The following is a 15047-nucleotide window of genomic DNA, read 5'->3' as shown; positions in this document are numbered from 1 at the left end:
GTAGAAGTGTGATGCTCTTGGGCTGCACTGCTGCTTTAGGACCCGGACTTCTTGATGTAATGCATATGACCATAAATTCTGTTATAAACAAGAAGACTTTCCTTTATCTAGAATACACCTTAAATATGCAGCAGAAAACTGAAAATTAAGGGTGTAGTCAAAGTCTAGAAACTTGAACATGACTGAGAAGCTGTGGTGTGACCTTAAACAGGTTGTTCATTCACAATCCTCCAAAGATTAACTAACAGAAGTCCACCCACAAGGACATTTTTGAGTTACCTGCATAAAAACTCTCTTTGTGGGTGCAAGGTCAATTCTCAGAGAGGAATGCATTGAGGTGGTTATTAAAATGATAGAAATGGCAAAATCCCCAAATAGCTCTCTTAATTAGTTCTTTCTGTTCTTCGAATAACTGGACAGAATGTGTGCAAAGAACTGTCAGAAAGGACAACAAAGCCACATGAATTATTTCAAGTGATATGTAGGGAGACGACTGTGTAGATGCCCTTCAGGAGTTGTCAGTTTGATATCTCACCCAGCATTGCACACACACATATACACACACACACACACACAGATATATATATCTAGTGTCGGTCTGTAAGAAATTCCTCATATGAGAACAATTAGGAGTCTCATTTTTTTCCTAATATCAATCATGCAGCTCATGAATAAAGACAATTAGGTCCTGACGAATCCATACAATTGCATCTGCCCTTTGAGCCTCCACCCCCCCCTCCCTTTGATTTGGGACTGATGCCTCTTGGGTATACAGCACACTCATCACTGCAAACTCAGTGTGAGCCACCGCAGTCAATAATAGGAGACAAAACAGAGGAGGCAAGGGCCCAGTTGTGGACTAGATCAGATCCTCCGGACGCGTGTCACTCTTCATTAGGGAGGCGGGGTAGCAGGGGACGCCCTAAAGGTGAGGACGATCTCAGAAGCTAGGGATGTGGGCAGAGAGGGGAGGGAGGGGGGCATGTGGCAGCTGTGGAACAATGACAGAATCTGTGTCCAAAGGCCCCTCAGGCCAAACACCAGCTCTCCTCCATCCTGAACTGATCTCTCGCCTCTGGACCCACAGCGGAGGGGAGGAAGGGAGGGAAGAAGAGACAGAAATAGACCAGTCACACTTGGTGGACTTTCTATCCAGACTTGCTGTGTTGAAGACGGACAGACATTGATGGAAGACATCACATCAATGTGTCTAATGTCATATTCATAGAAATGTGATTGGTTTACCTCAGGCATGGGTGGTTCTCCCAACAGCACAGCAGCTTGGATAATGTCAGGTATTAATCTTTTATAGCCTCCATTAAATTAGGCACTTTGATCACCTATTATTAATTTATACTGATTACTCCAGTGTTGGTGAACATGCAGGCAAAGCCAGTTACTAAAGGATACCCCTCCCTGGGCCTGCCATTTCAGGAGACTCTGATATTTACACAAGTAGGAATAAACATTTCTCTGTTTAATGAAGTTGGGGTAGAACACAAAACTCTTTTGGATTTGGTCTTAATTAAAATTATGTGTTCAAAAGATGAGTCATTAAGGCGATTTAATTTTTAAAATTACATTAATGAACAAGCACCCTAATGAGCATCAAGGGGCATGCAGGAAGAGATGGGTTCAGGCAAATTTTACTGCTTTGCCTAAATGCAAACATTCTGGACTGAAAGTAACTTCACAGCAACAGATCATCCCCACAGAAAAACAAGGCAGTTGCTGCATCATGCTGTGGGGATGCATTTCTTAGCAGAAAAGGAAAATCTAGTAAAGAAGATATGATGTTTAACAAAAGGCTGCTCTGGAGGAAACATAAAAGCAGAACAATTATTTTACAGACATGGAGAGCAACAATAGAAAGGTTTAGATTTAGACAAATTAAAGAAATTTGATATTCTGCCTTCAAGCAGAAAAACCTGGAAGAGTATGAGTCTAGACTGAAGTTAAGATGCTGTGGTAATATCTTAAAAAGGCTGCTCACTCTCAAAACCCTCATATAAAACAAAGGGTGAAATAGACTTGGAACAAACTGTGGCACAACTTATTATTTTGGGGGAAGTTGCATACCGGTATATCCAGGCTAGACTGTATAGCCATATTCTCTTATGAAATCGAGTCCCCTTATTAAAACACTGTCTTTTGTATTTGCCCATTTTACCTTTGTGACCATGGAAATAAATGCAGAAGAAATCTGTAGAGGCAGACACCTGCCAACAGCACTGTATTTGCCTTAGGCAAGAAAACTGCACTGATAAAATGGATCCTTTCACAGCCTCTTGCAAGGAATAGGAAAAGAAAACAAAAACAAATCACCAGCTGTTCAGCAAACATTAACAGGCAAAACCTTAGAAAGTGATGCAACAAGAAAAATGGCAAAAAAACCTTTTTGTTTTTTTTTATCAAAAACAACAGAACACATTTCTCTCCTGTTTTTTTAAATGGTCTAGAGCAGCGTTAGGATACATCAGTCCTTTTGTGCCACTGTCCTGCAGCATTTGCATGCATCCCTGTTCTGGCACACCTAAACAGAGTTATGGCTATCAACAGTTTATTTGTCTCAGGTTTGTTGAAGAAGGGATGTATGCAAAAGCTGTAGGATGGTGGCACTTGAGGACCATTGTTGCTTACCACAGGTCGAGAGAAACCAAAGTAGAGTTACATTCCACCTGCTGAAGTAACAGCATGATTTTAGTAGCCTAGTAAACTAGCCCCACCGGCTAGCGGCCAAAATCATTTTTGCCTGCGAGTTGGTCTACCCTCGATCAATGCCCCAGACACTAGAACTGGCGGGCCAATCACAACGCAGAGATGTTTTGAATTCCTAGATGCAAAGCAGGCGGGGTTTTGAGGGCGTGACGACAAAGCTGCGTGACGCTGGAAAAAGCACAACAAGAAAGATGGCAACAACTATTGAACAGTTCTCGTTTGACTCAGCTTTGGAATCAGTTTTGGAAGGATTAGACTTGGGGTTTTCATTGAAACTTGAGCAGGAAGAGGCTCTACGCTCATTCATTTTTAAGGATGTATTGTTTACACTCCCCTACCAGCTTTCTGTTGCGTTAACTGCGTCACAGTAAGTTGCACTATTTGGTCAGGGCGTTGGCCAATAGGCACAGACATGGTTTGAAAAACAACGGGTTGTTCTCATCAACAATCATCCGATGTCTCGTTCATCGGGGTCAGAATAAATTACTCATTTAATCTCACATTTAGTCTGGTTTTTCAGGCTATGATTTTAGTTATTTTTCATGTATTTTTGTTTCAGACCAAACAAAATATTTTCCCTTGCAATTAGAAATTTGTTTGGTTTTTTTGGCACTAATTACTATTATTGTTACCGGTAATTGAAAAACTAACATGGGGGAAAAAAATCGAATTCCTCAAATTCTAGGTTTAACCTTGTAACCCCGGTTAAACCCCTTATAACCCTGGTGAATATTCGAGAAGTAGTTGCAAGATGTCACTTTTTGATTGCAGTGCTTCCAAAAGTACTGTCATGGTATGATGTTAAATTTTGACGCTTTCACCACTTTCTATTGGTGCTATCTGTAAAATGTATAGCAAGTATGGGCATTGATGCCAGGATAATCCATCCTATTAGACAAATATTTAACATACTGTATGCAGAGATGGAATGCATCACATTTGAAATTAGCTGTGAAACATTGGATTTGAGCGGCCCTTATTGTTTAATACAAGTTTTGTCATACCAATCCGATGTATTGAACAGCTTTCTACTTACCAGTAAGTTGGTAAATTTCCAAAGTCTTCAGATTTCAACCATCTTTATTCTGCTTCAAAAGGGCCTATTGAATATATTTTTCTGGTCCAAATATTGGAAGAAAAAAAAAAAGGAAAAGGCATGAAGACACTGCTGGGTGCGCTAAAGCTACCGACGGCTACCAATATAAAAGGGCCATTAAATACTGATGGGGATGGCATGCAAAAATAGCAAAAAATAGCCAAAAAAATGACAGCTTTCTTACTATTTGACAATAGCCACACCCATCAACCTATAATGATCCTTGCCTGTGGCAATATGTAGGGCTCAGCCTCCCACCTGAAAAATTGACATTTTCAACTCGACTCAACATCCCGTCATACATCACACGAAGAGCTGCGCCATCAAAGCATCCAATGTTTGTGCAACACATCCATTTTTGGCATCGGCAATACATCACACTAATAACCTCATCTAGAAAAGGACAATGGGCGCTGTGACGCAGGCCGGTGCTCTCCTGCCACACGTAGGTGGCACAAGTTCGCCTTATTAGCCGGGTCAAACATAATCAGTGATAGACACTGCGCGGCTGCTTAATTACGGCTGGCAGCTGGCAGCGGGGGCCTTCCTTTAGGGGCCGGGTTATGCATGGGCATAACCCTCTCCCCTCCCTTCTGTAGCAAGCAGCCCTCCACAGCCTCCCACACTGCCCCAAATGAGGAATAAATCTAACCTCGCTTTTGTTTGCAATGAAGCATGTAGCTGCCCCTTCATTTAAAGAGCAAACAGAAATGTGGACAGAAGTTGGGAATAAAAAAGGGATTAAACTAGTGTCATTTTGATATAAAGGTGTCTATCTGTTATTCTTTGTTATAACGGGACTGGACATTGTTAAATCCACAAAACATGATTCCCTAAGTACAATTTCTGGGATTCACAAAAAACAAAATGAATGAAATATGACATTTCACTCACAACTATTTAAACTACCATAAATGTATTTGTATTGATTCATTCGTTTATGACTTTATTTGCATACATGAGAACAAATTTGGCATAGCCTACTAAATTGGGTATTTTAGAAACACCACAAAGTAGTTTTCCAGTGCCACTCCTCCTACAGGACCTTTTGAAAACAGCAATTTTGGAGGACACATATCGCGAACAAATGTCGGAAGAGGTAGGTAGCACTATACATTATCTAATGTAAACTACTGTCCAACTGCACTTCTGTTGCAAATCATTAGTTTTATACAATCCACTGAAGTGTAAGTCTAAAGCCCCATTTACACTACCCTTTGAAAACCGAGTTTGGATCAGTTAACCATACCAAGCTCGATTCCTTATGACCATTTACACACCATGCTAGCACGGTTCCTTGCCTCCTTGTGGCGATCTACTGTACAACTGCTCTTTTAAAGGTAAAAAAAGCAAATCAACATGTCGGCGCACGTAACATTCAGGAAGTTTGGTTATAATTGTGATATTTCATTGTTTGCGGGGAGTCAGGCGGTCAATTTACTTGATAGTCGACTTTTGGGAATTAGATATGACAAACGATAGTCTGATCAGGGCTTACAGATGCAGGAGACAATGACAGATGTTGAGGTTTATCACACTGCTAAGCAGAATTATCACTGGAAATCGTGTGGCAGGGTAGGGAAGGTTGTATTTTGAATCTGAATTTGAGTCTGAAATTTCATGATTACGAAGGCTGACTGTAGGGGATGACGCGGTCTCTTTGTTATCAGAGAACCATGCCAGGACTGAACCGCACTGAACTCTACTGATGAACTATTACCAGTTTAGCACAGTTCGGCTGTGTCTGGCATAATCCAGTTCAGTTGTGCATGCTATTTACACTCAACAATTATCTTGGTTACCATGCTCGGACGATCTCAGCACGGTTTCAAAAGGGTAGTGTAAACGGGGCTTATGTTGCTTAATCGCTCTAAAGCCACAATAGTAACACTAAGAGAGGTTTGCACATATTCTGCATAGAAAAGCAGCAACTTGGCATCGGTTTTGCATACTTGCTTTTATTTGTAGTCTCGCCATAGAGAACCTGACCTTTCACTTCCTTCCTCTTCTGAAAAAGATTGTCTTACTAAATAAAAACTGCTGGTTTAGCCATTTCATAAAATAAAAAAATAAATAAAAATTGTTCTATAATATACTGTGGGCAGCGCAATGCAAAGCATGTGGCTATTAATCGCGATGGCTTTATATTGGGCTGCCATAAAGCTGTTCATCTTACCGCGAGAGTAAAAACAGAATACATGGTCGGTGGCAAAGAAACTTGCAAATGTTGTTTCCTCACAAGAGCCAGAATAGGGACATGACAGACGTTGCAATTCTCATTAACACTCACTTAGATCACCATCGCAGAGGGGGAAGGAAGAGGACATATTAAGGTAAATATGCAACTTCAATCAAAATGTTGGACAATTTGTAGTTCTGCTTACTGTAGATTAAACACATCTGGATACTGATCAGTTTCTAGATTCAGCTTATAGAGAAGTTTTCAAAAGTTCTTATTAAAACAGCTGAAAAGTTATGCACAGGATATGAGCAACACATGGTATGTATGCATTTATATATGTATGTATATGGTTGTGTATGTGTATGTATATGTGTATATATATATATATATATATATATATATATATATATATATATATATATATATATATATATATACATATGTACAGGACATATGATTTTGTCATTCTCCAAACAAGCTAACAAAGCCCCTGAGCTATTAGAGGACTCAGATTTTTCAAAATTCATAACACAGACTGCCTGACAGCTTGTTTGCTGCACTCTGGATGACACAACAGATGTATTCACATCCTAACTAGGCAGAACACATCCTGAAAAGGCACCTCAGCTCCTGCAACAAACTGCTTGTAAATCTGCTCTTAAATGAGAGCGAGCGAGAGCCCGGCTTCTGGCTGCCTGCCCGATGGCCTGCCTGCTGCGCCACAGAAGAGATATAGCCTCGTGAAGTTTGTAACAAAGCCGTCTGTAGCCTGACATACTGTGAGATTTAATCTTTTCCTGCTACCTAAATGTTGCTCAAAACGCTTCTCTTAAAAAGAGGGAAACGGTATGAGGCCAGACACGGTTGTGCGCTGGGATCTCCCAAGGCCGTGAGGCACACAAACACAGATCTCTCACACATGCAGGAGCCCCCTGATTCAGTCCCCTCTGGTTTATTGATCCACTTCATTCTCACACAATGAGATGCAGACAGCATCCCCGCATCCAGACCGCTCATAATCATGATATAACTCATGAGCGTATTGAAAGCTGCCATAGGTAGGGAGAAATCGGATAATGCCACAGCCAGGATAAAGAACAATATCAGATGACATATCGTTGTTGTCATGCACACTGGATAATGAAACATATGTGTGCTGTTAGCTTTGAATTGTCTTGCTCAGGAGCAGAGACACAGCTGCAGACGGGTTTTTATTTTGCCTCTAACCTGGTTTATCATTTCCACATTTTCAGGAGTGTAGAGAAGGGAATCTGCCTACTTTACGAACTTTATTTCTCCAATGAAATTCAAAGGTCAGGCGCGGCCATAGTGACATTTGGGTCTTTAAACGTGTGATTGAGGCAAACTCAAGACCATGAGCCTCTCCCTGACTGCTTCCTTTTAATTCAGCCTCTCACCATCACATCACACTGTAACCATGGCAACTCTTCTGATCGATCAAGTGCCTTCTAATGCCCAATGTTTCTCGAAACTTAAACAATCAGACAGTTGTCAATGATGGACAGTCATGCAGGGGACTCCAACAGAGAGGTACGATGCTTGTGGGATTTACCTTGGGGAGTCGGTGGGCCAAAGCTACTGTTCACCGCTGCTACATAAAGCTCTTCTACAGATGAACACGAATAAGCACTACAGGAGGATGTTGTACAAAGTCCACAGCACAGCTTTGTCTTCCAACTGGACTGGTTCTAAAAGTGGTTTGAGGCTAGACTCAATTCATACTTTTCCTTAATCCACAGTGACTAAAGAGCTGCCACATCAATATCTACATTAAGGATACATTTGCAGCAACACCACCTTGGTAGCTAAACCAGTTAAATTAGTTTTAATTTGACATCTTTACTTTGGCCATACCTAAAGCTACGTCAGTTGATGCATCCTGAAGAGCATCTTCATGGAGTGCCTCAAAAAGAAGTTCTTGTGGCTTTCGTACCTTGAGAGGTTTTAGTATCTTCGGATGACTTTTTTCCCCCAATAATTTCCTTCCTGGGTGTTAGGGAATCTGACCTGGCCACATTGGGTTCCCCAGTTTTTAGATTGTTTTTCAATCCATTGGTATGAATTTGAAATATTCCTCTTGCGAATAATAAAAGATCCCATAGAATCAATGAATCCACTAGAGTGTCTTCACCTCCATGGTGTTCAAGCATTTCGTCTCGAACTGCATCAAGGATTGCTTCAATTTCAGCCGTGCCTGAGGAGTTCTTCTCTGACCCTAGGGTCTCAGAGACCGTGTTTCCAACGGATGGATGTTTAAAATATTCGTGTTTTAAACTCTTTTTCATTCAAGCACATTACCCCATTCATTTAAAGGTCACACTGAAATTGCTCTATTGTTGCGGTGTTGTTGGGAATCCTAAAGATGCAAAAGGGTCTACAAAAGAGTCGGCCTCCAGCCTTGTTGATTGATTGTTGTTGTTTTTTTTATTCCCCAATTGCACAATATTGAAGTACTTTTCAATATGTAACTGAAAAACATGCATCTCAAAAATCCAAACTGTATCGTCTTTACAGTAGCTTGTGGTGATGGGCATTAGGTTCATGTGAGGTTCTGATGTGTCACATTTTCTTTATATCAGTAGACATAGACAGTGGTTTAGGGTTCAGGGTTCACTCTGTGATATTTCACCAAGTCTCTGTTCATTTGGCTTGCTTGTTGGCTGATTGTGTTTGTGTACAGAAACATTGCATCCTTTTATGCCTTTGTGAGTAGTGCCTCGAGACGTGGAAAACACGGGGAACCTTTCAGAAACGCAAACAAACGCACAGAGGAAGAGGAGAGAATGAGCCAAAGCAGAAGGAAGGGAAAGCTTATTACCACAAAACAGATGGCCCCCCAATTCACCGTGGCCCCACAGGGACCTGGAGGGACAACTCTTTGCACCTCCAGGTTACCATCACTGCTGAGAGGGGCGGGGTGCTTAAACACGACTCTGTGTGTGTGCACTTTTGTGTGTTAACTTGTAAACAAAAAGCAAATTTGAGGCATCCCTGGCAGGGTGCCACTCTCTGCTCGATTTCCCCAGAGTTCATGCTTTAAAAAATGATTCATTTACAGCTTTTGTTACTTCTTGAAATGGATCACCAAAGAAAAACAAGCTGCATGCTTAGCAGAGTTTTGTTCTCTCTGTGGAGACTGAGAACTACTAGACTGGCATGTCCAAAACAGGGAAGTAATCCTCCTCTAACTAAACCACACAAACACATTTGGCATCAAGTTTTACTGCTTCAAAGCCATCACTCAGCATCGTCTCTGGATGAGCTGATGTCACAACATCCGTAAAATGAGATCTCACACGCGTCCAAGCGTTCGCACCCTTTTGAGGTGACGCGTGCGACCGAATGGAGTGGTCGCGCACGCACTGGATGACAGGCAGCGAGTGGAAATGAAGGATTTGGAGTTCCATCCCGGTACATTATGCAGCAGATGGCGTTCAGGCCGAGCACGGCCAGGCCGCTCCCAGGAGAACAGGAGCGAGAGAAGCGGCAGAGGGGAGGAGAAAACACGAAGGGGGGGGGAAGTGTCAAAAGAAAGGGGTGTTAGACAAAGCTGCTTTTTTTATTTGTTTCCATTTTTTTTTCCTTTTCACTTATTTGCGTAAACACATGTTTGTTTCCCGGTTTCATGATGGACTCCCTCATGGTTCACCTAAGCTGCCTCCACTTTCTCCTCCTCACCTCCCCTCTTCCTCTCTCTCGACACCCTCCCCTCCCCCTCCAAGCCAGCTGAGGCTACACCTGAGCCCAGCCACGAAGGCCCCGACCCCAGCTGACCTGCTGTTGAGTGAAGAAGAAGAAGAGAACGGAAAAGGTAGAAGTGTAGTAAATGTAACATATTAAGCTTTTTGTTGTTCCCCAAGAATCTCCACCTAAAAAAGCAGCTGCATATCTCCATTAATTTCAGCTAGATTCACACTTCACAGCTAAGTTGATGAAATGCCATAATCAATACACACACACACACTGACACACACAAATACAAAGCATTCTGGTAAGTCCCACAGATCTTTGCCCCTGGCGCTTTTTTGTTTTGTATTTTCTGAATTAATTGAACCAACGCTCAAGTGTGGGGCCAGATGTCACTGCAACCTGTGGGGATTATTAGAAATCTGTTTCCACCCATTGTTTGCGTGGACCCTTTCAAAAAGCAACGCCTCGCACTCTTGCTGCTGAAGTTTCAGAGCGAATCGAGTCCCAAACCAGATTGCTAATGTACAAAATAATAGTCTCAGAGTTCCAAGAATAAACAGAGCCCACATATCGACATGTGGGACATTCAGGGACTTTTCTGACTCTACTCCAATGACCATGGCCTGTGCCCATTGGCCACCAGGGCCCCCCCGATGTCCTCCTAGTTTGGTCCAAACACTGCCATGCTCCTTGGCTGAGCTTTAGGCCTAATGAACTCATCAGCCAGCTGGAGGCCATAGATGGAGAGGAAGAGGGCTGAAGAGAAAGAAAGTGAGCAAGGTTAGTGGGTTGCTTGGAAAATGGAGGAGGGTGACTAAAGAAAGCTCCCCAATACCTTGAATTAGGCAGGTGCATTTCAGAGGGGGGCCTGAGGCCAAAGTGGGAGGGTCAGCCAGTTGGAGGAAGATGTGTAGGAAGCCGTGGAGAGGAGGGTGTAATGGAGACTATGAGAAATGGTGGTGAGAACTGGATTGATGATCCTCGTAAGCCCAGATGAGCAGGTGATGGTATTATTCAGTTAAAAAAGGTTGGTCTAGCAACAGCAAGTACTCTTACCCCAAGAAAGTTCTGACATTTTGTTAGGAGGAAATCAAACTTTGGATGGGTTTCAGGATTTTATTTGACACAAAAACAAAACGTCTTTCGACTTTTTTCTCAGTCTGATTAAGGTCTTTGCTATTCTTTTGAATAACATTTTTTGGTCTTAACAATTTAGCTGTTGATCTGGCTCTGTTTCAGGACAGATAAACTGAGGTGAAAGATACCTGTTTACAGACTTGAACTTTGTTCCTCTGTCAACCCTTTGTATTTAGCTCCATCCATCTTCTTATACTTCTTATACTCCCCTCACGGAACAGGGCGCACACACCAAAAGTGACGCGACTTGCCTTCCCAACCCCTGAGCGTGGTCCTCTGAATTACTGTAACTTGGCGCAGACAGCACACGCCAGCCTTATTCCAAATAGGCGGGTATAAAGTTGTTCTCCATGAACAAGTTTGCCTCTACTGACATTAAATGGTAAAGAAGGTTCAAGTGGAACAGTGTGGTTAAATTCAGTGTTGTTACCTTTTATTCAGTGACTTAAAACTGCTTACAGGGATACGTTTATTGGCCAATTTTTGTGGTACAAACTAGGGTTTTAGTTACTGTTTCCATCACCTGCTGCACAAATAAAGCTTGTAACAACTACCTATAGTATATGATGCATTCAGCTTTTATTAAGTAAGAAAAAGTTTTTTATATCTGTTATTTAAAAAAACAAAACAAACATCTAAAACGTTTAAAAACGTCTCTCGGCAGCAGGTGAAGGTACAATTCTGCGTAGCCACCATAAACACACCTACACCATAAACACCTACAATACTCATGAATTCTTAAATAAACGACAACTGCATTTCCGCCTGTTATGTTGATCAAAGACCCTCTGTGGTTTTTGCGATTACTGCATCTACATCCGCATCAACCATAAACGTGTGCACCTCTCTATGGCTCTCGCACAGCATGCACAGACCGCTGCGACAACCCAACGTGCGAGTACATCTCAGCCTTTATGAGCTTCTCAATACTCAAAGAGTATACCCACATCATGATGCCAACACCTCTGTATTAGATCATGGGGGTCATGTATGTATCAAACAAGAATTGATTCCTGATGCTTCCTTTAGTAGAAGTTTTGGCCTTATAAATCGACAAACTGACAGAGTTTACCTTGTTGAGCTTCCTGTTTAGCAAATGGCACCGCTTTAACCATTTAGTCCAAAAGAGCCATCTTATTTAGCCATCTTCAGGCGAAGCTCCAGCTTTCCTTTTGGAAGCTTTGTAGTAAATCTCTACAGCTTCTTATATTCTAGCTTTAGCCTCTAAAATCAATGTGCATTAGCCACAGAATGGCTTGTAGTTTTCATTTAGGCTCCAAACAGCACCTTTCTGTCCTTTTTGTTAAAATTAAATATGTGATTTTGAGTAAATGTCAAATCACAGCTGGCTCGTTTGCTGACTAATGGTGCCTCTGAAGTCATCACACTTAGATCAGCATCATCATCAAGACGTGATGTGTTCACTGCGCAATCAACAAACTCATCATCCTTCCTCTCATCTCTCACACTGCGGTCCCCAGTGTATTTCTCCCCGCTCTGTGAGTTTGTGTGGCTGCACATCGCTAAGAGGGAGGGAGGGAGAGAAAGCGAGCACCTTTGTGTGTCCATATGTGTCTGGGTGGCGGTGAGCTCTCTGGGCGTCCTGCTGGGAGCACAGATGGTGCTGAGGCCTGCCACAGCAGCTCCAACGATGGCCACATTCTCACATGGGACCCTCAGCTTTCTGGATCCCACACCTCCTGTTCAGGCTTGAGTCCACAGCCCCTCCCCCTCCTCTACCCGTTCACTCTGTGAGGCGCACGGGCCCGGGGTCCGGGCCCACTGCCTGTTCCTCCACTCTGGAAAAAAAAAGAAGAAAAAACCCGAACACAACACATGGGAAAGTTGGCGGTCACACTCTCCCCAGAGTGTTTCGCTGGGTGTGAGCGAGCGTCTGAGTGATGCAAATGTGAGAAGAGTTAGTGCGTTGTCAAACGCTGAGCTTCTGGGGCTAAATGATCAGTCACAGCATCTTCCTTTCTCATTTTAGTTTCCTTTTCCCCTCCACTTCGTCTTCATTTTTGTCTCTGAAGCGTTTGTTCTTTTCTACACGGCCGTCTAATTTGTCCTCGCTCCTCTCTCTCTCAAAGATGCCCCCTGTGGCTCGCCGTCCACCTGAGAGAGGCCTCATACATCTCCTAACAAAGTGAATAATCCTCCCCATTTCACAGCTCCAGCCCACTGCTCCCTGCGAAAGGCTCCAACCTGAGCCTGTTTGCGTGATAGGTGACAGGTGGGCGCATGTCACACGAGTTCAAGGTGTTCTTTTGTTGTAACAAGCGACTCAGACAGCTGCGGTGTCTGCTGAGCTTTGACTGATTAGAGAAATAACTCCATCACAGACGGTTCAGCTGAGTGACATCACTTCCTGACTTCTTGTTGACGGATTCTTGAAAATGAGGTCCACCTACACGAGGATAGGTTTGTTCTTTGAGCTTCTGGGAGGTATACCACAGGCTCCCTCAGATTGGAAAATAATTTGATCCTTTTCAAAAATCTCAGCTTTGAAATTTGCATCTTATTTCCGGAGAATCCGACAGCAGCGTTAGGCCTCAGCTGGTGATAAAAGCCAAGCAAAGAATAATCATAACTATAAATCACCTCTGCTCTTCCTGTGGGTCTGCAAGTGCTGATTGATTATGGGAACTACAATAAGTGGACTCAGGAGCCTGGATAAAATTTGTTTTTTAGAGGGTCATCTTTTTAAAGTAACCTTTCACAATAAAAATAAAATACCTCAGACATGACGATTTTACAACATCCCAGTGTTTTTTTTGTTGTTGTTTTTTTTTGCTGTAAATATAAAGTTATCACAAGTAAAATATGTGAAATAACTTCACAGTATTCTTGCTGCTAATTGCGTTAAAAGTTCTGTTTTGAAAGAAAATGTGAGCTGTGATCTGCAAATAATGTAAATATATAATCATACTCCAGGAAGTAAATAAAAGCTGCAGTAGTGAGCTGAATAAGTCTGACTGTGTCCAAAGCTTTACAGTTTTAATGTTTATTTTAATAATAACAGTGAAGCACAATAAAAGACACATCATATAGTAATGGTAAAGTAAGATTGTTTGGGAGAAAAAGAAAACATATATTATGAAACAAGAATTTCTGGATTGAGTGCAGTGCAGTCTAAAATAACTGTTAAAAGACACATTTTCTCCTATTTTGGGCTACATTTGTAGCTCAGTGCCAGTGCACTGTTACACTATGTGATGGACAGCAGGAGTTTCCAAAAACATTTTATGATGTCAGACCAAATTAACAATCTAAAATGTTTCCAAGCTGCAAAGAAAGCGTTGACTTTTTACTAAAAATACAAAAAAATACATATACTTTCTTAAGAATAGACTAAATGGTTAAATGTAACCTTAGTTCCTTCGAATGAGATATCTAAATCGATTATTTGTAGGTAAGCATGAGGTGGATAGTAATTAGTCACATTTAGTTGAGTAACACTTTAAAAAAGATACTTTTAGAAGTAGTTTTACTTCTTACTTTTACTTGAGTAATATTCTTGTAAAGTATTGCTACTCCTACTTGAGTCAAATCTCTGACTACTCTGTCCTCTGTAATTTGAACTATTAACAGTTAAAGTTTGTTATCCTTTCCTAACTTATATACAGTTCTCATTGTAAGGCTTGATTTTCTAAGTTTTATCTAACATGAAAAAGAAAAAAATAATCATTCTGCACAAATTTGTTCTTTTATATTCATGATATTTATTTGGATTCTTTATGCACCTGAATCTTAAAAAAAACAGAACTTACACATCTGGAAAAACTAATCCATGCGTTTATTTTTAGTCTAATTGATTACTGCAACGGTGTTTTCATAGGTCTGCCTGAAAAGTGGATCAGATAGCTGCAGCTGATCCAGAACGCTGCTGCCCGTGTCCTCACTAAGACTAAGAAAGTAGAGCACATCACCCCAGTTCTAAAGTCCTTACCCTGGCTCCCTGTATCTCAGAGAATAGACTTTAAAATAAATCTCTGAATGGCTTAGCACCTAAATACATCACAGACTTGCTATCAGTTTATCAACCCTCCAGACCACTCAGGTCTTCTGGCTCCAGCCTGCTCTGCATACCTAGAACCAGAACTAAACATGGAGAAGCAGCATTTAGTTCCTATGCTCCACTTATCTGGAACAAACTTCCAGAAAACTGTAACAGTGCGGAAAGCTGATGTAAAAAGGGCTCTA

This window comes from Cyprinodon variegatus, unplaced genomic scaffold, assembly GCF_000732505.1.
Source record: "Cyprinodon variegatus isolate N-32 unplaced genomic scaffold, C_variegatus-1.0 Scaffold9, whole genome shotgun sequence".
NCBI lineage: Eukaryota > Metazoa > Chordata > Actinopteri > Cyprinodontiformes > Cyprinodontidae > Cyprinodon > Cyprinodon variegatus.
The sequence above is the reverse complement of the archived record's forward strand: the minus strand, read 5'-3'. Positions refer to the sequence as shown.